Below are 24,613 nucleotides of genomic sequence, written 5' to 3'. Positions count from 1 at the left end.
AAACCGAAAAGTTGTTTAAATAGCGAAATCGACATATGCTATCACTCCTGCTTCATTTGTTGCTGTCAAAGTTGTCTCTGCAGCAGTACGTAGCTCCTCCAAAAACTTATTTGTACAAATGATATAATTTAGCACATTTTCATAACATTTTAATTCATTACTGTAAATTTCCCTACCGTGTAAACTGTAACATTTTTCAAACAGGATAGAAGTCATATTACAACAACCTTTCCTTCATTTCATGCTTCGGGATAGTCTCGGCAGCAGTATGTGGCTCTTCTTATATAGGAATCATACATCTTTAGTGTCACAGCCCTGAAATCCTAACCGAAGTATGGCATTGTGCTCATATCTTCTTTGCATTGCATCCAAGAAAATTGCAACAAGATCAAAGCAAGTGGTGAAGCAAAACTCAAAAACCCTAGCCACTTCTCAAATTCAAAGAAATTCTAAACTTGTTCAAATCAATGAACCCAAAATGGCCTCAAGAAAAGTTCAAATTTTCTGATAATTCATGAAAGCAAATAAGCAGTGAAGAAAACTATTTTCATAACACATTTGGCATTTTATTTAAAGGCAAAAAGCTACTGGATTCAAGTTTAAATTTGAATTCAAAAACTTTAAGTTTTCAAAAATGTTGAAAACTTCAGGAATGGTTGGAAATATTCCAACTATTATTCTGGTGGGTTCAAAATATTTTTATAAACTATTTTGGAGCTGAAATAAATAGCAACTCAAAATAGTTAGCAAAACAGAAACAAAACAAAAAAATGAAGAAAGACTTACCTGTCGCTCACCTCAGCCGAGGCCCAGCTCGTGTATCGTCTTCCTCCTCGCCAGTAGGAGCAGGAGGTAGCCGCCGCGACGCCCGACGCCTCCACGCAGCTCCCTGCCTGCCTGGCCACCCCTTCGCGCTGGCACGCGCGGGGATAACCTCTCCGAGCACGGCCCTATCCATTCCCGCGAGCCATTCCTCCCCTCTCCTCTCGGTTCCTTCCTCCCCTTCTGTCGCCATTGACACGAGCTTGAGCTCGAGCTGCCCGTGCCTCTGGCCACTAGTTCTTTCCCCCGAGTGCCCCAATCGCTCCGCCTCGACGAGCTGGACATCCCTGCAGAAGTAGAAGTCCCCCCGAGCCCTGCAACGCCCACGACACCGTCGTCTTCATGCTTCGGCCGCCGGCGAGCTTCGTTCGATTCGTCGCCTACAACGCCTCCCCAAGCCGTCTAAGCCCTCCACGGCACTCCTCGTGAGGTTGCGATCATTTCCCCTCTTCTTCCCCTCGGTTTCGTGCCCCCTAGCCACTGGACCGACGAGCCTGAGCTCCGGCCGTCGCCTCCGCTCGTCGCCGGTGACCTCCGGTCCTCCCGAGCCCTCCCTGCGGCTAGTACTGGATGAGGCCGAGCCTGGGGATCCTCCCAGTGCTCTCGGCTCTCGATCACGAGCACTACAGCCATCTCCGGCACAGATCCGCCGCGGATCTGGTCGCCGCCGGTCAGTCTCCAGCAGGGGATGACCTGGCCTTGCTAATCCATGTTTTAAACACTAATCAGCCACTGACCAGTGGGCCCCAGGCCAAGTCAAACGCAACCAGGAGCTGATCAGCGCGGGATTATCCCTGTGAGGCTGACCAGTGGGTCCCCCCTGTCGGGTTTGACCTGATCAGGTCAGCCGACGGCTGACGCCATGATGACGTGGGCCTGACGCAATAAGTGGATTTTCGGATTTAAAAGAATTCGAGAAAATGCCAAAAACTTCTAAAAATCATAGAAATTAATCTGTAACTCCAATGAAAATAATTTATATATGAAAAAGTATCAGAAAAATCCAAAGAATTTGAATATGTCATTTCCAAACATGTTTGGAAATGTTACTGGACCAAACATGTAGAATAATGAATAAGTTAAATTTATAAATGCTTTGGAGATGGAAATTGAAAATCATTTGAATTCCATTTCAAATGCTTTGATCAAACATTGTTCAACCACAACCAGCAACTTAACATATCATTCCCGTGCATGTTAAAAACAAGTTGATCTGAGCATCAGGTCGAATCAATTAAAATGGTATTCAAGAATACCTCGTTTGAAGTGATATTTGAATCTCATTCAAATTAACTTCAAACCTAATAAATGATAGCTACATTAACATACCTCCTTGCATCCTCATGCCATGCTCATGCATCATTTTGTTGCATATGATTGTTATTGATTGTTGTCATTTCTTTTGGTAGGCTCCGCTCCTCCGGAATCCACTGAATATCCGACTAACGGATATTCTCCCTCCTCTGAGCAACAAGGCAAGCAACCATTTTGATCATCTCGATAAATCCCATGTTCTCGCTCCTGCACTTACTTATTGCATTAGGATCAAATGCTTCAAATGCTTTTGCCACGTTAGTTGAACCCACTTCCTTTGCATGACCTGTCTTTGTCACAGTAAATAGCTGAACCTTGCAACCTAGCATACCTGGTAGATGCTTGAGCCATGATGTGCCTTATCCTGCTATGCATGCTATGCTTAGAGTTGTGTATGGTGTGTCATCTGGGAGATGAACAGAATTGTGAGAATGTGTTCAGTAAGTAAAGGTTGCGTGTTGAACCTGATTTGGTAAAGGTACCGGTGGAAGGCTATGTAGGAGTACATGGCGGGTTGTTTCATTGGAACCGTCCTTAGGAACTGAGTTCCGTGTATGTAATCCAAGACTAGATACTACCACACGTTGGGATACTTAATTGACCCTCTCGACTTATTAATTGCTTAGTACTCGGTCCAGGAGTTGCAAGTAGTTTCTCGTGTTTATAGTTATGCTGGAGGCCGTGCATAGCACTGACGTGAGAGGTGGGCTGTGATGCGGTAGGCAGTGGCACAGTGTACCAAGTGGCACCCGGATGGTGGGCTTGGGAACCCTGCGCACATCATTTGGGGCCCTGGCTGAAACCTCGGCCAGACTTTCGTGCGGGTTACCCTCAGATAGGCGATAGACCTGGACTAAGTATTAGCGTGGTTAACGGTTGTGGCCGACTCCCTCGCTGGGCTTCCGCTTGAAGGTTGCCGAGGTGCATGACGTGCACATGGCGATAAGTGGCGAGAGCGTGTGTGAAGAAGTATACCCCTACAGGGTTATGATCTATTCGAATAGCCGCGTCCGCGGATATGGACTACTTGGAGACATATGTTGTTCATAGATAACTTCAATGGCTACTCATAAAATTGTCAAGATAAGCGTGAGTGTCGTGGACGACATTTCCGTATGAAGACGGAATGATTCCACGATGGAGTATTGTTGTGGTGTTAGTGGACTTGTGTGCGAGAAATCAAGTTGTCAAAATTATTTATTAATGCAAGCTGTCTAGCCATGAGTCAAATGATGGCTTTCCGCATGAAACCCCACAATTACTTATTGATACATTGCATGAGTAGATAGTTATCCTAAAGTCTTGCTGAGTACCTCCATACTCGTGTTTGCTTAATATTTGTTGTAGAGGTTGTTAATGACCCTAATGGAGGGTTCTTCCTAGACATCGACAACGACGAGTAGCTGGTATCCCAGCTACGATCTGGCCCTAGGGTGGGTCTGTAGTATAGTCAGGCCATGTGCCTTCTAGTTTCATCTGTGTGTACTCAGACAGTTTATGTACTTCCGCTGGCTTGTAACTTGAATGACTGTTATGATGGGTCGTGAGACCCCTACTGTGTAATATTATGTGTGTGGCTCTTCCAAGCCTTTTAAATAAAACTTGTATGTTTATGGTTATGTTGTGATGCCATCGATGTATCTATACATATCAGTATGCCATGCGTACGTGTGGCATACTTGATATGTATGGGGTTCGATTACCTAGTCGTAGGCTTTAGTAGCATTCCTTACACGGAAATGCCCCTTTGTGATCCGATGAGCCATGGTAGTTCGCTACTGCTCCGGACACATTGGTTGACCGGCATGTGTCCTTCTTAGCTGTTGTGTCTGTCCCCTCTGGGGAAATGTCACGCTATATAATGGAATCCTTGTAGCTTGCTACGACTCGTCTACATTCGTTGATGGCCGACACCTGCTTTGTTGGGTCATGCATGCCTGTCCCTGTGCGGAACTGCCGCTTTGGTTTATGACTAGACATGTCGATCCGGGTTCTCTGTCACTGGATTGCTAGCGACACAATTGCATACGCGAGGTAAAAGGCGCAAACGGTCCCGGCTAAGGTAAGGCTGCAGCCGTGGGAATAACCGTGTGTGAGACCGCAAAGAGATGCGATGTGTTACACGCTGGATCCCTATGACTTAGGATCGGGGTCCCGACAGTGTTGGTATCAGAGCCTGACTGACTGTAGGATTACTAAGCCAAACTGGTCGAAGTTGAGTCTAGAATTGCTTTAGTTATATATATAAGGGAATTGTTTGTGGAAGGGAACGTAAGACTCTTGTTCTCTTCTCAAGTTATTCTATTCTAGTCATCCTCGTCTTTTCTGTGGGAATTAAGGACTAGGTTACTCATCTTCTTCTAGGCTCGTGTTTCTGATCGGTAGATTATTAGACTACGGGTCGAGAGATATCTTGGGCCTCTTTATCCCTAGGAAAAGGAAGTAAGTTTGATGATCAGAGAATTGAACTTGATAGCTGAGTGGTTACGCTATTCTATTTTCTGGGTTGTGTCAAAATTGTTTTTGAGCATTTACAGCCGTTATGCTGCCCAATTTTGCATTCAGAGCTCTAATGCTTTTGCATTACGCTCTATTTTCAGATGCCTGGCCGTCCTTCTCGTCAGGTGGTTCGTCTGACCAGGTGCATTGATGTGCCGGGTCATACGGCCATGCTGGTCAGAGTGATGTCGGTGTGCGGTTACCGCTGGTACCCAGAGTACACAATGGAGGAACAGTACCGGGACTTCAACCAGAGACATTCTATCTGCACTGTTAGGGTATTTCCAGACTACCCTGGAGCTGAGGAGCCAATCCATTGGTCTTATGGATTGGGAGTCACTGTTGACATGGCAGTACAAGATGCTGCCTATTCAATGCTGACCATTATGAGGGCGAGACATGCACTGCTGCAGAACTCAGAGTTTTGCTATGTTCCTGCATCTCAGCCTGGTGAAGAGGGATACCTCAGTGGGGTCTATTTTGATTCCCCTATGGATGATCCGCTACTGCAGTCCACTCCTGAGATGCTAGAGAACAGAGAAAGGGATGCTCGTGCCCTCCGCATGGAGCTTTATGCTACACGTGCCCGTCTGTGGACGGCTTTGACACAACTAGCACCGGTAGTCCAGACAGGGTACGGAGATATGGAGATGCTGAACCCAGTTAGAACCCATCTTCCGGCCCATGTTGACTGGCCCGCTATAGGAGGATTCACCCCTCTTCGGGGACCCCTACTACCACAAGTCAGGGGACCAAGGCCACATCCGTGTCGTTATGGATCCCAGGGATCTCAGGCTAGAGTATTTCCTGATCCGCAGGTTGAGCTTCCAGGCCATGGAGGCAATCTCTATGAGATGTTCTATGCGGATGCCTGAACCATGAGTGGAAGGATGGTATGGTAGTAGATGTACTTTCACAGTCCTGTGTGACTTGTGAAGTATGCTTATGTCGTGAAATGAATTACGGAGGCATAGATAAATAATGTATAGGAAGCTTGTAAGCCTCTGATGAGTAGTTTCATAACTTCAGTAGTTTGCTGTTCGGTTAAGGTTGTACTGAACTATGTAAGGGTGTGTATGAACCATGGTGTATGTATAGCAGTTGCTTGTTACCATGTTGTTCGGATATTCATTTCCGCATTCCGTGTGTTCAGTGCATTCTTAATCCATAGCTAGTATTGATGATGATATTGGTCTAAGCAGTGAGTTTTTTTGCCAGGATGGTGTTCACCAGGTTGAACCGTGCCCCTGCTCATGAGCAAGGCGAGGGTAGTCAAGCGTCGCATGAAGACTGCCTCAGCCGCCCTCTCTGGCGGAAGTTATGCTTGAGGCAGAGAGAAACAAAAGGGAGACCAACCGGCTGTTAGAGCGTACTGAGCAAAATACGGCTCGTCAGCCTAGGAATGCTGCAGTGTCCCTCAATGACTTTGTGAAGGTGAATCCTCCAAAGTTCCATCACTCCGTCGATCCCCTCGACGCTGATGATTGGTTGTCCAATATTTCACATAAGATTCGCTCTGCGAATGTTTCTGAGGCCGACAAGGTGACCTTTGCGGCATATTTTCTGGAAGGACCCGCCAATCTGTGGTGGGAGAACTTTCAAGCTATGCGTCCTGCTGAACCAGCATCTACATGGGAAGACTTTAGTGCAGCCTTCCGTCTGCACCATATTCCAGAGGGCCTGATGGACAGAAAGAGAGAAGAGTTCTGTGCATTCACCCAAGGAAAGTTGACCATGGATGCCTATAGCCGCGAGTTCGGTAACCTCGCCCGCTATGCGACAGAGGAGTGTCTACTGATGCGAAGAAGCAAGCAGCCCTGAGCTTCGTCGTGATTTGCGCCTCCACGAATGTACAAGCTTCCAATCCCTGGTCAACAAGGCGATCAGTGCCGAGACTGGTCATACCGACTACGAAGCCACAAAGAAGCACTCCCGTGACTTTGGCTCGTCATCTTGTTCCGCGTTTCCAAACTGCAGGCTGTGGGTTCCAAACAGTTCTCTGCCGCAAGATACACTCCGAGGCCATCCTACATGGCACCTCAGACGAATCAGACCAACCCTCCAGCAAAAACCTATGGTGGTCTAGCTAGCAATGCTGCGCCGCGTGCCAACCAAGTGATATGTTAGAAGTGTGGAGAACCAGGGCACTATTCCCGTGAGTGTCCTCAGAATGTGGGTGCCAAGCAACCCGGAAAGTCCGTCGGGCAAGGCAAGTCGGGAAAAGCTTACTATGTGAAGCCAACTCCTGCACGTGGCCGTGTGAACTATGTCTCACCAGAAGAAGCTGCAGAGGATCCCGACGTCATACTGGGTACGCTTCTTGTTAATCATCACCCAACGTCTGTTCTTTTTGACACTGGGTCTTCTCATTCCTTCATTTCAGAAAGTTATGCAAATTTGCATAACATGTCTTTCTGTCATATGACAAGTCCATTGGTTGTCCAAACTCCTGGTAGTAAGTGGCAAACCTCTAGGATAACCTATGACAATGAAATTCTAGTAGACAAGCTATTTTTTCTAGCCTCATTGATAGCCCTGAAATCTTCAGATATTAATATCATCTTGGGTATGGACGGAATGTCGGCTCACTATGCCAAGATTGATACTCATTCCAGAAATGTCCACCTTACCCATCCCTCGGGTGAGATAGTGAATGTCTCTACTCGAGTTGCCAAATGCCAAATCTATTCCATCAATGCCAACCCTCTTCCGGAACTTGAAGACATTCCGGTAGTCCATGACTTCCCGGATGTTTTTCCAGAGGAACTGCCAGGAATTCCACATGACAGAGATGTAGAGTTCGTAATAGATCTTGTTCCGGGAACTGTTTCAATAGCCAGAAGACCATATAAGATGGCACCCCTGGAGCTAGCCGAACTTAAGAAGAAACTAGATGAGGCCTTGAATAAAGGTTTCATTCGTCCTAGCTCTTCTCCTTGGGCTTGCCCCGTCCTCTTCGTCAAGAAGAAAGACGGAACGGATCCGATGGTTGTAGATTACCGACCATTTAATCTGGTCACCATAAAGAACAAGTATCCGCTCCCCAGGATCAACGACCTGTATGATCAGCTCGCTGGATCCTCAGTCTTCTCCAAAATGGATTTGAGGTTGGGATACCATCAAATCAAGATCAAGTACGGGGACATTCCAAAAACGGCTTTTGTTACATGTTATGGCCAATAGGAGTACATCGTCATGTTCTTCGGTTTAACCAATGCCCCATCCACCTTCTCTCGCTTGATGAATTCTATCTTCATGGAGTATTTGGATAAACTCGTCGTGGTATACCTCGATGATATTCTCATCTACTCGAAGAACGAACAAGAACATGCCGAGCATCTAAGGCTGGTATGGATGAAACTTCGAGAGCATCGCCTTTATGCCAAGTTTTCAAAATGTGAATTTTGGTTACCAGAAGTGACCTATCTGGGTCACGTAATCTCTCGTAAGGGTATTGCTGTCAATCCCGAGAGAGTTCAAGCTGTCCTTGATTGGACTCAACCTGAATCGGTTGAGCAAGTTAGGAGTTTTCTTGGTCTAGCGAGCTATTGTTGCCGCTTTGTCGAGAATTTCTCCAAGGTTGCAAAGCCTCTAACTGAACTCCTCAAGAAGGATAAAAAGTTCGAGTGGACACCACAGTGTGAGCATAGTTTTCAGGAACTGAAAAGACACCTGACTTCCGCACCTGTGTTGCTACCACCAGATTTTTCTAAGGACTTTGTTATCTATTGCGACGCCTCGCGACAAGGATTAGGTTGCATCCTCATGCAAGATCGTCATGTGATTGCATACGCATCTCGACAGTTGCGTCCACATGAGGATAATTATCCCACACATGATCTTGAGCTTGCAGCTGTAGTCCATGCACTTAAAACCTGGCGACATTATCTTCTTGGTAATCGTTGCGAAATATTCACTGATCACCAAAGTCTGAAATATATCTTCACCCAGCCGGATTTGAATCTCAGGCAAAGACGGTGGGTTGAGTTGATCTCGGATTACGACTTAGGGATAACTGTCACATCCCTGAAACCTTAATCAAGTTAGCATTGTGGTCATATCTTCTTTGCATTGCATCTAGGAAATTTTGAACAAGAACAAAGTAAGTGGTGAAGGAAAACCCAAAAACCCTAACCCCCTCTCAAATTCAAAGGAATTATAAACTTATTCAAATCAATGAACCCAAAATGGCCTCAAGAAAAGTTCAACTTTTCTGATAATTCTTGAAAACAAATAAGCAATGAAGAAAACCATTTTATTAATACATTTGAAATTTTAAAGAAATGCAAAAGACTACTGGTTTCAAGTTTTAAATTTGAATTCAAAAATATATAGTTTCCAAAAATTCTGAAAACTTTATGGGTGATTGGAAATATTCCAACTAACACCCCATCATTTTTCAAACTATTTATAGTTTGATTGTGAAGCCAAAATAAACGGAAAGCAATGTCAATAAATAAAACAGAAACACAATTGAAAAAAAAGTGAGGAAAACTTACCTGTCTCCCTGAGGAGGCCCAGCCCACGAGGGGCAGGGTCGTCTTCTTCCTCTGCCTTTTGGCACATGAGAGATAGACCACGACGGCCTCCTCCACCTCCTGCTTCGCCGTGGCGACCTCCGGTGCCCCCCAGGACAGCGCGACAACAGGGTTATCCTCCCCGAGCCCGTCTCTATCCGTTCTCGTGCTCCATTTCCCCCTCCTCTTGGGATCTCTCCTCCCTCCTCCTGTCGCCATTGCCAAGAGCTCGAGCTCGAGCTGTCGTGCCCCTAGCCGCAGGAACTTCCTTCCGAGTGTCCCAGTAGCTCCGCCCCGACGAGCTGGTTCTCCCTGCAAAGGCCGAAGCCTCCCCGAGCCCTGCAACGCCCCCAACACCATCGTCTTCAACCTTCAGCCGCCGGCAAATCGATGGTGGATCGCCAGCTACAGCCCCTCCCCAGCAGTCTGAGCTAGCTTCACCTCCACCGTGAGCCTGCGATCATTTCCCCTCTTCTTCCCCTCGGATTCGTGCCCCCTACCCACTGGACCATCGAACCCGAGCTCCGGCAGCCGCCTCGGCTCGTCGCCGGCTTGCTCCGGCGACCCATAGCCCTCCCTGAGGCCAGTGCTGGATGAGGTCGAGCCTAGGGACCATCCCAGTGCTCTCGGCAACCGTTTCCGAGCACCATAGCACGGGTTAGCGCGTCTCCGGTGAAGTTCCACCGCGGATCTGGTCGCCGCCGGTCAGACTCCGGCGGGGGACGACGTGGCCGGCCTAACCCCGGTGGTTTAGCGCTAAGCACTCGCTGACAGTGGGCCCCAGGCCAAGTCAAACCCACTTAGGGGCTCGTCAGCGGGGGATTAGCTCCTGAGACGCTGACCAGTGGGTCCCCCCTGTCAGGTTTGACCTGATCAGGTCAGTTGACCTGCTGACGCCATGATGATGTGGTTATGACGCAATAAGTGAATTTGTGATTTAAAAGAATCCCAAAAAAATGCCAAAACTTCTAAAATTCATAGATATTAATCTGTAACTCCAATGAAAATAATTTATATATGAAAAGTATCAGAAAAATTCAAGGAATCTGAATATATCATTTTCAAACATGTTTGAAAATGTTACTGAACCCAAACATATAGATTAATGAATAAGTTAACTTTCATAAATACTTTGGAGATGGAATTTGGAAATTATTTAAATTCCACTTCAAATGATATGATCAAACATTGTCCAAATCACAAACCAGCAACCTAACATGTCATTTCCATGCATGTTAAAAGCAAGTCGATCTGAGCATCAGGTCGAATCAATTAAAATGGTATTCGAGAATACCTCGTTTGAAGTGATATTTGAATTTGATTCAAATCAACTTCAAACCTAATAAATGTTAGCTATAATAGTATACCACCTTGCATCCTCATGCCATGCTCATGCATCATCTTGTTGCACATGATTGTTATTGATTGTTGTCATTCCTTTCGGTAGGCTCCGCTCCTCCGGATTCCACCGAATATCCGACTAACGGATATTGTCCCTCCTCTAAGCAACAAGGCAAGCAACCGTTTTAATCATCCCGATAAATCCCATGTTCTCGCTCCTGCCCTTACTTATTGCATTAGGATCAAATGCTTCAAATGCTTTTGCCACGTTAGTTGAACCGACTTCCTTTGCATGACCTATCCTTGTCACAGTAAATAGCTGAACCTTGCAACCTAGCATACCTGGTAGTTGCTTGAGCCATGATGTGCCTTATCCTGCTATGCATGCTATGCTTAGAGTTGTGTATGGTCTGTCATCTGGGAGATGAACAGAATTGTGAGAATGTGTTCAGTAAGTAAAGCCGGTGTGTTGAACCTGATTTGGTAAAGGTACCGGTGAAAGGCTATGTAGGAGTACATGGCGGGTTGTTTCATTGGTACCGTCCTTAGGAACTGAGTTCCATGTATGTAATCCAAGACTAGATACTACCACACGTTGGTATACTTAATTGACCCTCTCGACTTATTAATCGCTTAGTACTTGGTCCAGGAGTTGTGAGTAGTTTCTGGTGTTTATAGTCATGCTGGAGGCCGTGCATAGTGCTGACCTGAGAGGTGGGCTGTGATGCGCTGGCAGTGGCACGGTGTACAAAGTGGCACCCGGATGGTGGGCTTGGGAACCCTGCGCACATCGTTGTGGGCCGTGGCGGAAACCTCGGCCGGACTTCCCTGCGGGTTACCCTCAGATATGCGATAGACTTGGACTAAGTATTAGCGTGGTTAACGGTCGTGGCCGACTCCCTCGCTGGGCTAACACTTGAAGGTTGCCGAGGTGCATGACGTGCACATGGCGATAAGTGGCGAGAGCGTGTGTGACAAAGTACACCCCTGTTGGTTTATGATCTATTCGAATAGCCGCGTCCGTGGATATGGACTACTTGGAGACATATGTTGTTCATAGATAACTTCAATGGCTACTCATAAAATTGTCAAGATTAGCGTGAGTGTCGTGGACGGCATTTCCGTATGGAGACAGAATGATTCCATGATAGAGTATTGTTGTGGTGATAGTGGACTCGTGTGCGAGAAATCAAGTTGTCAAAAATTGTTTTAAAATGCAAGTTGTCTAGCCACGAGTCAAATGCTAGCTTTCCGCATGAAACCCTACAATTCCTTATTGATACATTGCATGAGTAGATAGTTATCCTAAAGTCTTGCTGAGTACCTCCGTACTCATGTTTGCTTAATCATTGTTGCAGAGGTTGTTAATGACCTTAACACTACTAGGAAAAGAGCTATAGATGAAATAGATACTAATGGCGCACCACACAAGCCGTGCGCCACTACTATATAGTAATGGCACACCATGTGAGGTGTGCCATTAGTGCGGTGGATACTAATGGCGCACCACACTCTCGGTGTGCCACTACTATATATATATATATATATATATATGTATATATATATATATATATTTGCAAAACTACTAATGGCGCACCAGCACCTGGTGCGCCATTAGTAACCTGGTTACTAATGGCGCATCTGTTAGTAGTGCGCCACTACTATAAAAAAAATTGGTTTTTTTTTGCAAACTACTAATGGCGCACCAATGCTAGTGCGCCATTAGTAACCAGTGTTACTAATAGCGCATCTGTTGGTGGTGCGCCACTACTATTTTTTTACAGAACTACTAATGGCGCACCAGAGGAGGTGCGCCATTAGTAACCAGGGTTACTAATGGCGCATATGTAGGTGGTGCGCCATTAGTAACCTGGGACCAGCTAGATATTTTGGACAGCCACCTACCACACTCACTTTCCCCACTTTCATTCTCTCCACCTCCTCCTCCAAGCTTGTCTCGGGTGCCTCCTCCTCCTCACCTCATTTGCATCATAGATTCACCCAAATTAAGTGGTTAAATTACCTTTTTTTGATAGGTAAGTAAGGGGAAAGCTTTTATGTTGTAGATCTACTTTTTCTCCCTCCAACAATGTGCACATGCACTTTTTATGGCCTAGCTAGATCTACGTATGTTTGTTGTGTTGCATATGTTTGTGGTGTTGCATATATGTTTGTGTTTGCAGGTACCGGTATTTGAAATGCGATAGTTGCCAATATTTTCCCGGAATGTTGATTCATTTCCGTTTCGGCGAGAATTTGGCACTATGCATTCTTTTTTGTCCTATTTTTAGGCAAAGTCCTGCCATTTTTTTTGGTTCTAAAATATCGTTTTGCTCTACCCCGCAGGCGACCATGGTTCGCACAATGACCGAAGGCATCGTGAATAGGTTTTTGAGCTCTGCGAAGGCCCAGATGCTTCAAAAGAACGAGCCGGAGATAAGATGTCCGTGTCGAAGATGCAAGCTGAAGAGCCTTATGGACCCGGATTCCGTAAAGGTGCGGGACCACCTGCTCTTGCGTGGTTTCATGGATGGCTATCGGTGGCAAGGTGATGAAGATGATTATGAAGTCGTCCATGGGGGCCGGGAAATAAATGAGGAAGGGCATGAGCAAGACAACCGCGGCGAGGGCGGGCGAGAAGACGAACAATCTCCAGGACACAATCATCATGTAGAAGATGCCGGACATGATGACGAGGAAGATGCCGGAGCAGATGAAGGGCATGGTCATGAAGATGAAGATGCCGGAGCAGACGACGATGGACCATCGATGGCCTGGGTGCAGGACCCTCATATTCAAGAGCTACTTCTCAAGCAGACGGATAACGCAAGAGCTGCCGCCCAAGAGAAAGCCAAGCTGGATCAACTGGAGATAGACGCGGTTACTCCATTGTATGAAGGATGCAGGGCCGAGGATACCCGCCTGAAAGTAACGCTCATGGCTCTGGAGATGAAGGTAAAACACAAAATGACCGACGCATGCTTCGACGAGAATATGTCATTCTGGCACGAACGTCTTCCCAAGGGGAACAAGTGCCCGACCAGTTTCAAGGAGGCGAAGAAAATCGTGTGTCCTCTAGATTTACCGCACGTGAAATACCATGTGTGCATGAACAATTGCATCATTTATCGGGACGAGCACGCGGAGTCTACCATATGTCCGGTGTGCGGCGTCTGTTGATACAAGAAGAGGAAGAAAGCTCCTCGAAAAGTGGTGTTGTACTTTCCGATCACTCCTCGTCTGCAACGGTATTTCGCGGACCCTAAGGTAGCAAAGCTCCTGCGTTGGCACGCAGATAGGGAGGAGAAAAAGCGAGAAGATGACGGAAATGATCCGGAGATAAATAAAAAAGACAAGATGTTGAGTCACCCTAAGGATGCGAGCCAGTGGCAAGTATTGAACTACGAATACCCAGAATTTGGGGACGATCCAAGGAACATCGTGCTGGGCGCGAGCACCGATGGAGTCAATCCGTTTGGCAGCCAGAGAAGCACACATAGCACCTGGCCTGTGTTTGTGTGGATGTACAACCTCCCCCCTGGTTGTGCATGAAGAGGAAGTACATTCACATGAGTATGCTAATTGAAGGTCCGAAACAACCAGGGAACGACATCAATCTATATCCGGGGCTGCTGAAAGAGGAGCTAGACACGCTGTGGAAAACGCCAGCCAATACGTGGGACGCCGCAGAGAAAGAATATTTCCCTATGAGAGTCGCACTGCTCACGACGGTGCACGACTATCTCGGTTACGGATATGTCGCGGGGCAGGTGGCCCACGGATATTCTGGATGCGTCAGGTGCATGGATGACACAATGTATTGCCAGCTAGATAGAGATCCCGGGTCTTCAAAAACCGTGTTCATGGGACATCGAAGGTGGCTTCGCGACGATGACACATGGAGAAAACGCAAGGATCTGTTCGATGGTGAAACCGAACCCCGAAGACGCCCCCTTATGAGGAGCGGCGAGGAAATATACGAGCTGTTGAAAAATTGGAAAGAGTGCCCACCGCCGGGAAAGGCGCCAGAGCCGGGAAAGAAGCGAAAGGCGCCAGAGCCGCTGCTGAAGGTATGGAAAACGAGGTCTGTTTTCTGGGACTTGCCGTACTGGAAGATCCTCCGTGTGCCTCACTGCCTTGATGTCATGCATATCACGAAGAACGTGTGCGAGAGTCTGCTTGGTACCCTGCTCAACATGCCAGAGAGGACCAAAGATGAACCGAAAGCAAGGGCAGACTTGAAATCAATGGGCATCAGGGAGGAGCTTCACGCTAATAATGATGATGATGATGATGAGGCGAAGCAGGACACGGAAAGTTGTCGCAAAGGAAAAAAGTCCAAGAAGACCGGAAATGACTTCCCTCCCGCGTGCTTCACTCTAAGTCAGGAGGAGATCGATCAGTTTTTCACCTGCCTCGTAGGAGTAAAACTTCCTTACGGTCACGCGGGGAAGATAAGCAGATACCTAGACTCAGCGAAGCAGAAGTTTAGCGGGATGAAGTCTCACGGCTGTCACGTGCTGATGACGCAGATACTTCCAGTTGCAATCCGTGGGATCATGGATGCGCACGTTCGTGAAACGCTATTTGGCCTATGCTACTTTGTCGATGTCATCTCTCGGAAGTCGGTTGGCGTGAGGCAACTCAGAAGGCTACAGGAAGAGATCGTGGTGATACTATGCGAGCTTGAGATGTACTTCCCGCCAGCATTCTTCGACGTTATGGTGCATCTGCTGGTCCATATCATGGAGGATATCATCCAACTCAGGCCGACGTTCCCGCAGAGCATGATGCCGTTTGAAAGGATGAATGGTGTCATCAAAGGATACGTTCGCAACATGTCACGTCCAGAGGGAAGCATAACCAGGGGCTTTCTGACCGAAGAGTGCATCTCCTACTGCACGAATTATCTAGGCATCGAGAACCCCGTTGGTCTGCCCATCAACAGGCACCTCGGCAGGCTCGTAGGATGGGGTCACCGTGAGGGTCGCCGCGAAATGCATGTTGACTTCGAGGGTCGACTCGTCGACTTTGAAAGAGCAAACCTAGTCGTGCTACAACACATAGACATGGTCGATCCTTGGGTCGTAGAGCACAAAACCTTTATTGAAAAGACGTACAATGACCGAGGCCAACAGAGGACGGACGGAGATATAATCAAAGAGCACAACTCATGTTTCACGCGTTGGTTCAAGCAGAAGCTTTTGTCGTACCCTTTACATGAGGATTCTTCCGCAGAAGAAGAACTCATATTCGCCTTGTCACAGGGCGCCGAACACAACCTGATGACGTATGAGGCATACGATACCAATGGCTACACATTCTACACCGAGGGAAAGGACATGAAGAGCGATGGTTATCAGAACTCCGGGGTAACGATGGAATCCTACACTGGTAACGACAAGGACAGATACTACAGAAGGATTGAGGAGATCTGGGAGCTGAGCTACGCTGGAGAGAAGGTCCCGATGTTCCGTGTCTGATGGGCCAAGAGCGTCATAAAAGAAGACCGGTATTTCACCACCATGGTTATACCCGAAGCCAAATCCAAGACCGCGGGCGCAAATGTCACCGCAAAAAATGAGCCATGGGTACTGGCTTCCCAAGTGGACCAATGCTTCTTCATTACCGACCCGCCAAAGCCCAGTCATGTTGTCGTGAGGAGAGGCAAAAGGAAGATCATCGGAATGGATGGAGTCGCCAATGAGCAAGACTTCGACAAGTACGGCGACCCGAAGATGGAACATGACGACGATGATGAAGTACCAGCATACACCACAAGAAGAAGCAGGACCACCCTACCTAAAGGACGTCCGTTCAAGAGAAGAACTCCATTTACGAAAAATAAGGGGAAGAAGATTGTGAACAAATAGCTAGCTAAGATCGATTGTATTTAAATTGTAGCCTTCATTTCTCGATTGTATTTCGACATTTTCAACTCCTATTCATAGGCATCTACTTGCAAACATAAAAAAAATACTAGGCAGTAGATGTTGTTGTGAGGGAAGATAAATCACCCTCATGGTGTGATGCACACTACAACATCAACTTCTCAAACCGAGGTGCAACCAGCACAAGAAAACAATGCATAGAAAAAAATAAAAGGAGGTTGGAAGAGGATTAGAACCCTGTCCCCCTGGTACTCAATCCTGCATCAAACCACTAGGCTAAGAAGCATCTGCTCGACAGCAAAGTGCAAGAGGGCAAGGGATACTCTCTGATGGCTAGTGTACTGAAGGAAAATAACCCCAAAAAGGGTGCTGAGGGGGGATCGAACCCGCCACCTCCTGCTAGCAGGCAAAACCCATGCACCACTGCGCCAGTCTTTCAGAGATTAACAATGTAGAGAAGGTGCACCTCATATACATGCGCCATTACTATATAAAAAAAATTCTAATGGCGCACCGCTCGGGGTGCGCCATTCCTAAGCCGGCTGTCCTCGCGCGCCTCTACTCCATCCGCCCTCGCGCGCCCTCGTCCCCGCCCACCTCTTCCCCCAACTTCGTCCATGCAGCCCACGGAGCTCTGGCGGCGCTAGTGTTTGCTCCGCCTCTGCCTCCGCCGCCGCCTCCGCCTCTACCTCCGCCGCCGCGCCGGCCAGGCTCCCTTCCTTCGTCCCCCCAGAGGCGGCTTCCCGCTCCGCGCAGGTACCCTTGTCTCCCACCTCCCCCTCCCCATGGAACTCTGGTGTTGCAGGTACCCGCGCAGGTACCCTCTTGCCCATTCCTCCTCCGTTTCGTCTTATCCGACCCTTCTCTCCTCCTTTGATGGAGGGATACTTTAGTAGTACTTCCTTTCAGAAAGATGAACATAGGACCCAATTCAGTTGGGGTTTCTGCGTGTGTCTTCGTCCTAGCATGTGTAGACATTAGATGGGAGTAGAAGAGTAGCATATTCTGGCAGGTGGGAATTCAGATAGAACCCAACATTTTGTTTGCATCATCAAGTGCGCAGAGACAAGGGGTGTTGGGGATTGGGGCATGGGCATGACATGATGTGCATATGTTTTGCCTATTAGATGCTCTTGTTACATAATACATCATGCACTAAATCTGTTTTAATGTGAGCTATGCCGCTGGCTGGTATTGCTTCTGGAAAATAGATAGATAGCTGTATTGCACCTCCTCAGCTCCTACTGCACTTGTAAATGGATAGTGTAACATGTCACAAGACGGCTGCATAATTCGAGTTGAATCTTCTAACCGAAACATTGCGCTCTTATCACCTCCAGAATAGTTACGATTACTGCAAGTATCCTTGATAGGAACTCGCAGCATTTTCATATGCTCCACAAAGGCAAATTTAGTGTCAACTACTTTTCTGCTAATTTGGTGGCTCCATGTTTGGATTTGTACCTGTTGACGATTGTCTACCTTACTTTGTTCTGATTGTTAAAGAAGCAACATGTGTATGCTTCCTGATTTAAAATATTCACCACGAAGCCCTGCTTAAATGACTGTTCTGCTCTCCCTCTGTTTTAGCCTGCAGTGCTGTATGTATGAAGTGCGTTGTAGAACTGTAGTGCAGGTGACCATGTTCATCAATCTGCATTGAAATACCTCTAATACTTCCTTGATGTATTCTGCAGACAAGGTTGGGCGTGCTGTGAGCACCGCTATCTATTTCTTGCTTCCTGCAGGAAGTGTTTCACGCCTGCATCGTATTCCTTGTGCTGAAACCTGGCATTTCTACAAGGGAGAGCCTCTCACGGTTGGTGACAGTTGCATGCTTGCCTTTATATGGGTTGTAAGATTGCCATTTTGATTATGTATTGCTAACACAGGTATTCTTTGTCCTGCTAAGTCTGTAATTAAATAGTCCTGTTGTGCTGTGGTTAAGTTATTATTTGCTGGTGCTGCTGATGTCGTACCCTTGTTTATGTGAGCATATGCTTGAATGTTAAGCTGAAATATTGAATGCTTGTCGTGGACACTGGACTCATGTCCAGTTTTGTATTTTTGTTGTTGCTGTTAATGTCTAATGGCTTGATAACGGTGGCTTATTCTTTGTGAAAAAAATCTAAGAGATGCTTATGATAGATACTTTCAAGGTGGGATCCTCCCTTCCATTCAAAGTTTAGTTTACTTCGTAAGTAATGTTTAGTTTACTTCGTAAGCTTGCAAAAACGTCTACATTGTAATCCGTAACTCTTAACTTAGTCTGTCCTAGTACTTATCAATTTTACATGCGTTGTCATACTTAACACATGCCTAATTTTAACACTAAATCAACTTCATTAATTTTCAGGTACAATACTTGGATCAGCGGAAGAGGAGAATCAGCAGCACGGGCAGAGGAGCAGCAGCCGCTAGTTCTTCAGGTACAATGGGGGGGGGACAACAGATATTGCTATCTGAAAAATGAGTTAGCTAGTCATCTAAGTTGAGCTGATTTTGATTTCCGTATGTTATGGGGGGACAACAGATATTGCTATATGTTCATTCTTAAGGGTACAAACTTGCTAAACTATTGATGATTTTTTGTTGGGTGACCTATTTTTGTCCATATGAAAGCAGATGACCATATGGTCTGTGTCCTTTTCATCCATATGAAAGTAGAGGCACATTGTGGTGTTAGTTTGCTGGGTTTTGTTTCCGACTATCGTGTCGTGATGATTTTGCAGGTACCCCGAGAGGCCCTTGAGTTTGCTGGAATGTCGATTAACTTCCGTTTCGTCAAATTCGGGTACTCCATATGCCCTATTTTCAGCAAAGGTCATGCTGAAATTTTCCGTGAATTTTAGCATGACTTTGCTAAAAATAGGACATATGGGGTACTTGTGACTAATGCATGGGCCGGGGTATCTTAGTACTTAATTATGTAGGATCAACTGCCCCTTTATTCTTGTTGCATTAAACCATAGGTGGCAATAGAGCCAAGTGATTAGGCCCAACTTAGAATTCTCCTTCCCTTTTCTTGATAGGGTATATTATTAGAAGATACCCATATATATCAGTCAACCTAGGGTGCCTCGGCATCGATAAACCCTAAATGATGAAAACTTAACTTAGCATTTAGGGTGCCTCAGCATCGACAAACCCTAAATTATAAAACCTTGGCTTTTAGGGTGCCTCGGTGTCGATAAAAACCTAAATGATGAAAGCTTAGACTTTTAGGGTGCCTCGGCGTCGACAAACCCTAAATGATAAAATCTTAGCTTTTAGGATGCCTCGGTGTCGACAAACCCTAAATGATGAGACCATGATCTTGTTCCTTGACAATAACCAACTTTTTGACCAAACTCTTTTCCTATTTAGAGCGAAACATGGCCCACAACGATGAGGCCGGCGGTTCGGGCAAGCCATTCTGGGAGCTGTCCCAGGAGATGGAGGAAGAACCTCACCGCTATGAGGACGCCTCGGAAGACACCGATCCCGAGTACACAACCCCTAGTGGCATCGGGGATGACACCACTGATGGTGCCGCCGAGGATGCCACCACTGATGATGGCAGCGCACGCACAGATGGCAGCCAATCGAAGAGGCAACGGAAGGACCGGCGCCCGAACATGCTCAGCACCGTAAAGGAGGAATTTACTGAAGTGAACTCCGACGGGTATCCAACGGCGCCCAAAGAAATAGTCAAGGGGTACGCGGTTCAGCTCGGGTGCATTCTCCGGAGCACTGTCTCGATCAACACCGAGAACCTAAGGCATAAGGACCGAGGGAATTTGCGCAACCTCCTCTTCACGAAGCTGCACGAACGATACAAGTTCCCCGGTGCCGTCGCAAACACACGCCTCTCAAGGAATAAAGTGAACAGTGCCGCCCTCACGAAGATGAGCAAGGCCCTGTCTACTTGGAGAAGCGTGGTGAAGAGAATGATTGACAAAGGTGATAGTTATGAGAAGATCAAGGCGAAAAATCCTTCGATCATCGAAGATGACTACAAGGAGTTCAAGATCAAGTGCGAGAGCAAGGCAACCGCGGAATCAAGTCAGTGGGGGAAAGAAATGCGGGAGTTGAACTTAGGGGTCCACCAACTCGGTCCCGGCGGTTACAGAGTGGCGGAACCTATATGGGACAAGGAGGACGCGGAGCGTATCAAGCAAGGCCTACCACCCTGCTTCGAGAAATACGGTGACAAGCAGACCAGGAACTATGTCAGGGCCCGGTACAAGGTGGACCCAGTAACAAAGGAGCTTACCATGGATGCGAAGACCAGGGCGCTTGAGCGTGTTTTGGTAAGGAATAGACCCCACGTAATGAGCTCCATATGGTTGCATTCTAATTAATGAAGCCAAATTTCTAAATGGTTCATTCCTTCTGCAGGACACTGAAAGCAGTAGCGCGGGGTCGTCTCAGAGCTCCCATTGGGACACCAATTTAAATAGGGCGTTTAACATAATGAAAAACAAGGATAAGTCAAGTAAGCCGTCGTCAGCTGGTCGTGTGGCCGGCAAAGGCTTGTCCATGAAATGGTCGTCATACTATAACGCTGGTGGGCGAAAGGAGAGAAATACCAACTTGGTAAGCCAGTCGCGCGAGGTTGAAGAACTCAAGGCAAAAGTGGCGCGGATTCCGGAGATGGTCCAAGACTAGTGCAACACCAAGTGGGAGGGGTGATCACCGCCATTGTGCCTACCTTGATTGAGGGGCTGCAGGCGTGGATTGCGGGTGGCCAACAGGGGCCGCCCCCGATTCCCAGCTTCACGGCCAGCAACTTGCACAACGCGCAGGCGACGCCATTGGTGTCTCCGGTGCCGGTCGGCACCTCGGCAGCAAGCGGCCCCTCCGTCACTTGCACGCCCGCCTTAGGCGGTGCCTCGACATTAGCCAAGCTCGACGCCATCACGGTAACTAAGCCTCTCTCGGCCGATGACTTCATCTCCTTGCCTTTGACTGGGCATCCCCTGACGCCCTACATGTTTTCGCAGGGCGCCGGCGCCAATGTTATATGCACTCTCCTGCACTTCATGGGCGGCGAGTTGATTGATGTCGCCAAGGGCAGAATCGTTCAACCGGGCAACCCATGTTCCATGGTAAACCGATGCCACCCACCACGTATAGGGTTCAACTGGTTCGGGTGCTGCCAGGCTGCGACGACTTGTTACCTCCGTTCCACCCCGCTGGGGCCGACATAGATGATGTGATGACCCTCAGCGCCTGCTTAAGCTGGCCCTTGCTTTGGCCGAAGAGCCAGATTTGTTTGGGGGCGGGGGACACCACCCCACAGACAACACCGCCAGTCGTGCGGCGCCAAGTCATGGCAAGACTGCCGCAGCGCTACCGAACATGCATATCGCACAGGATCCGGACATGCATATGGCACAGGTTCCGGACGACGACGATGACGACGATGGTACATTTACCAAGGTCGATAAGTACTTTGCCGAACATGGGTACGATGAGGAATTCTTGGGCCCTCCTTCTCAAGAACCCAACCCTGCAAAAGACAACCACGATCTAGCTGGTACCACGGAGAAACCCAATGGCAACAGGCGTTGTCTGGCATTTAGTTTTGAGGAGACACCTCCATCTGCCGCCTTCACCGAGCCTCAGATAGCCGAGGTGCGAAATATTATCAGCCCCAACACACTCAAGAAGGTGGTCTCTGAGCAGATGAACTGGATCCCATTACATCAGTAGAAGAAGGTACGGAAAAGAAAGATTAACAAGGGTGTGAGCCAGCCGGCACTGAGTACGATCCGTGCTCTGGACGGGCCACCTTCACCTAAGGATATCTCGAGGAGGGTGCATGTGGCGGGTAGGCCGATGCTACCGACTAATCTGCTCAATGCTGCAACCGGTGCTATGCGGAGTTTGCATGACCGTGTTCTTTGTTTGGAGAAGCGGCGTCTCTCCGAGAATAATGTGGCATACCCGGTTTTCGTGGCCAAGGTGCCAAAGGGCAAGGGCTTTGTCGATAGCGCCATCGGGGGTATGATCGTCCTGCGGTTTGCTGACATCTTCGCTATGTTTAACCTTCATCCGCTGCACTACACCTTCGTTCGGCTATTTTCGCTGAGTATGGAGATGCGGATCATTAGAGACAAGACCCCGGACCTAGTGATAGTCGACCCCTTCTATATGCGTGCCAAGATCTTGGGCAGCGCTGGGAACCGGCAAGTCGCGAGTTCATACCTCGAAGGCGTCATTCTAGCAAACTCAGAAAAAGGATAACTTCCTCGTGCCTTACTTTCCCTGGTATGTTATCCCCTCATCGCCACGTAACATATGATTTCTTAGATTTTGATCGTCCTTTTTTTTCTAACATTCCGTGTTTTGTGCAGTGACACACGTTGCACACTCATCCTCTTAAGCCTGAAATATTCCACGGCCACGTATTTCGACTCGGACCGTCAATCAAAAAAAGACTACACAGATATCAAGAAAGTTCTTGATGAAGCTCTTCCCGGCTACGCCATATCTGGAGGCACCTTCAGCAGGACAAGTCTCAGGCACGACAAGCACGTGTTCACCCACAATACGACGTTCGCCTGCGTCAAGCAGCCGCCTGGCAGTCAGAAGGATGCCTACTACGCCCTCCATCACATGCGGGCGATCATACGGGACAGTAATCACCTTCGGCTACCAAATAATCTCAAAGATTGGGTCGCACGCTTGTCGGCAATCCAGGATGCGGACATCAGACAAGAATTCTTCCGCATCCAGTCGGAGTTTGCGGAAATCATCCATCAAGATGTCCTTCGTACCTCGGGGCAGTTCTACCTCAGATCTCCGCTGTCCAATAGTGAGATAGATACAATGCTACAAATGCTGACAACGGCCGCAATTTCATGACCATCACGAAAGACGGCAGCTTCATCCACGTTCCCGTGAATCGCTACTAATTCATGTTGCAATATTAAACTTTAATGAACTAGTATGTCTCTTTGATTTGGACAGTAGTTCAACTTATATATAATCGATGCTATTTATTAGTAGGACCATGAATCGTGCTGTTATAGTTGTAATATTAAACTTTAATGAACTTGTATGTCTCTGTGAATTGCTACTAACGTTTTGTTTGGCTAGTGCATAGAGATGCCGTTGTATGTCGTGTACAAGGGTAAGGTTCCCGGAGTCTACGACGACTGGGAGGAGTGTCGGAGACAGGTTCACCGATTCAGCGGTAACAGTTACAAAGGGTACACCACAAGGGCCGAGGCGGAAGTTAGATACGCGCGCTATCTAGAGGGAGAGAGGAGGGAGCGTTGGAGGAACCGGATGAAGACCAGTTTCATTGAGATTATGCTCATCGTGATGACCGCATCTCTCTTCTATATGTGATGGTAGTTTAGATGGTCGATATATCGACTTGTAATGTGAAGACAAACTCGCTACTCGCGGTCTCGAGACTTGTAATGTTCTAACTTTGCTCGGTATTTTAAATTTGGAGACTAATATGATGAATTGTATTCGGAGACTAATCTTCTATTGTATTCGATAAATCTGTTGTTTATATGTTGTGCTATCTATATTCTGTGCAATAATATATTTTGTAATCTGTGCAAATATCAGAAAAAATAAAATAAATACCTAATATTCATACTAGTGGCGCATCACTCAGCACACTAGTGCGCCATTAGTAAGCCAGAGCATATGGGTAAATATGGCCCTGGGAGGCATACTAATGGCGCACCATAAGCTATACTAATGGCGCACCAGGATATATACTAATGGTGCACGAGTATCTATACTAATGGCGCACCGGGATCAATACTAATGGCGCACCGTGAGCAATACTAATGGCGCACCGTGAGAAATACTAATGGCGCACCGTGAGAAATACTAATGACGCACCGGGAGCAATACTAATGGCGCACTACCTTGTGCGCCATTAGTATACCAGATACTAATTACTAATGGCGCACTTGTAGTGCGCCATTAGTAAAAAAATCTAATGGCGTGATGCTAGTGGCGCACCTGTAGTGCGCCATTAGTAGCAAAAAAAGGTGCGCCATTACAAGGCCTTTTCCTAGTAGTGTAATGGAGGGTTCTTCCTAGACATCGACGACGATGAGTAGCTGGTGTCCCAGCTACGATCTGGCCCTAGGTTGGGTCTGTAGTATAGTCAGGCCATGTGCCTTCTAGTTTCACCTGTCTGTACTCAGACAGTTTAAACACTTCCGCTGGCTTGTAACTGAATGACTGCTATGATGGGTCGTGAGACCCTTA

This window comes from Hordeum vulgare, chromosome 4H (assembly GCF_904849725.1).
Source record: "Hordeum vulgare subsp. vulgare chromosome 4H, MorexV3_pseudomolecules_assembly, whole genome shotgun sequence".
Classification (NCBI taxonomy): Eukaryota; Viridiplantae; Streptophyta; class Magnoliopsida; order Poales; family Poaceae; genus Hordeum; species Hordeum vulgare.
The sequence above is the reverse complement of the archived record's forward strand: the minus strand, read 5'-3'. Positions refer to the sequence as shown.